This window comes from Numenius arquata, chromosome 1 (assembly GCF_964106895.1).
Source record: "Numenius arquata chromosome 1, bNumArq3.hap1.1, whole genome shotgun sequence".
Lineage (NCBI taxonomy): Eukaryota > Metazoa > Chordata > Aves > Charadriiformes > Scolopacidae > Numenius > Numenius arquata.
Genome location: NC_133576.1, coordinates 141,787,813 through 141,790,205, shown reverse-complemented (window position 1 = coordinate 141,790,205; position 2,393 = coordinate 141,787,813). Strand labels below are relative to the sequence as shown.

Sequence of the window (2,393 nt, the reverse complement as noted above, 5' to 3'; positions counted from 1 at the left end):
TAAAATTAACTTAATAATCACGGAATGGTTGGGGTTGGGAGGGACCTTAACGATCAGGGAGTTCCAGCCCCCAGTAATAAATCCTCACACCCCCTTTGGGGTGCTGGGGGACCCCACTTCTACCAGGATGGAACTTGGGGACCCCACTTCTACCAGGACGGAGCTCAGGGATCCCCATTCTCCCAGGATGGAGCTCGGGGATCCCACTTCTCCCAGTTTGGAGCTCGGGGACCCCACTTCTACCACGACAGAGCTCGGGGATCCCCATTCTCCCAGGACGGAGCAACATTCTCATGGCCAGGGGACAATACTAAAACTTTTACTATAAAAAGAATGATTTCTCTGGTCTTTTTGAAGGCTTCTAAGCACACTCTGAGACACCTTTCCCAGAACCCCCGCTCCCCGCAGCCTCCCCCGCCGCGTTACGCCAACATCTGCCCCACGGCGGCACATCTGGAAGGCAACCGCCGGCCGGCCGCGGTCCTGGGGCCGGGCATCAGCAAAGCCGTTACGGCGTCGTCCTCAGAGCCCCTTCACCGCGGGGCTCGGAAGACCATCGTGAGAGAATGGCATCATGTGCAGCCCCAGGACACAGCAGCTCCAGAGGGACACTCGCAGCGTGGGGGGGGTTTTCCTGCTCACCCAGGATCGCTCCTTAACGACCCCTCACCACTCACCTGACAGGATTCGGCCTCGGATGGAGACGTTACCAGTGAAGGGACACTTCTTGTCGATGTAGGTGCCCTCGATCGCCTGCAAAGAGAAACGATTCATAGGGTCAGAGAAGGATTTTGGGTGGGAAGGGACCTTTAAGGCCATCCAGGGACACCTCCCACCAGACCAGGTTGCTCCAAGCCCCCTCCAACCTGGCCTTGAACCCCTCCAGGGATGGGGCAACCACAGCTTCTCTGGGCAACCTGGGCCAGGCTCTCACCACCCTCACAGCAAAGAAGTTCTGCCCCACATCTCATCTCCATCTCCCCTCTTTCAGTGTCAAACCCTTCCCCCTCCTCCTAGGGCTCCCCTCCCTCATCAAGGGTCCCTCCCCAGGTTTCCTGGAGCCCCTTGAAGGACTGGAAGGGGCTCTAAGGTCTCCCCAGAGCCTTCTCTTCTCCAGGCTGAACCCCCCCAACTCTCTCAGCCTGTCCTCCTAGCAGAGGGGGCTCCAGCCCCCATAGCATCTCCGTGGCCGCCTCTGGCCCCATCCAACAGCTCCGTGTCTCTCCTTTTGGGGTGTGGGGAGTGCAGATGCCCAACTCGGAAGGTGATCAGCCCTGCCCTACCTTACCTCCTTGGGCGTCTTGAAGCCCAGGCCGATGTTTTTGTAGTAGCGGGGAAGCTTCTCCTTCCCACCCTCGCCCAGCAGCACCCGCTTCTTGTTCTGGAAGATGGTGGGCTGCTTCTGGTAGGCCCGCTCGGTCTGAGGTGTGGGGAGAGAGAGAGGGGAGAATCACCGCCAGCCCCACGGTACCTCACAAAGAATGGCCCCCGCCACCCCCCACCGTCTCTCAGCCCTCGCGGGGCAGGGGTTCCCTGCGACCGGGGACGTGATCCGGGCCCTGATCCCGACGACTGAGGGCCTGATCCGGGGATGGGTCCCTCCGACTGGGGGCCCGATCCCGGCGACCCGGGGCCTGCTCCGGGCCCTGATCCCGGCGACCCGGGGCCCGCTCCGGGCCCTCTCCCGAATACCCGTGCCTGCTCCCGGCGACCCGGGGCCTGGTCCGGGGATCGGTCCCTGCGACCAGGGGCCTGCTCCGGGGCCTGATCCCGGCGACCCGAGGCCTGCTCCTGGCGACCTGAGATCCGCCCCCGGCGATCTGGGGCCTGGGCTGGGGCCCTCTCCCGAATACCCGTGCCTGCTCCCGGCGACCCGGGGCCCGTTCCCGGCGGTCCGGGCCTGCTCCGGGCCCGCTCCGGGCCCGCTGGGGCCGCGACACCCACCTGCGTGTCCGCCATCTTGGAGCGCGCGGCGGAAAAGAGGCGGCGGGGCCGCGCGTGGCGCCCCTTATTCCAGGGGCGGGGCGAGCGCGACGGAAGTGACGTCACTTTCCGCCGCCGGGCGGAGGGGAGAGGGGTACGCCCGGGGGGGGGTGGAGGAGATGTGTGTGTCCCGCCTCACGGGGGCTTTGGGGGTCACCCAGTTTTGGGGGGGGGGACTTGGGGGTTTTTGGGGTCCCTTAAAGGGTCAGGGAGATGGAGAGTGGCTTTGGGGGTCACCAAAGGGTGCCAGCGCATTATTTTGGGGGGCTCTGGGTGGGGGTTTGGGGTCTCAAAAGGGCCGTGGAGGTCCCAGGGCGGGTTGGGGGTCACCAAAGGGTCGCAGCACCCATTTTTGGGGGGGTTTGGGTTGGGTTGCGGTCCCCAAAAGGGCTGCAGAGGGATCCAGAGGA

At 64.3% G+C, this 2,393-nt stretch overlaps 1 non-coding gene across 1 annotated transcript; it reads right to left on the bottom strand.

Moving 5' to 3' along the window:
• Window positions 1-487: 487 nt before the first annotated feature.
• Window positions 488-581, bottom strand: LOC141473566 (small nucleolar RNA SNORD35). Its single transcript, XR_012463578.1, has one exon. It is a non-coding gene; the product is annotated as a small nucleolar RNA SNORD35 (small nucleolar RNA).
• Window positions 582-2,393: the final 1,812 nt, after the last annotated feature.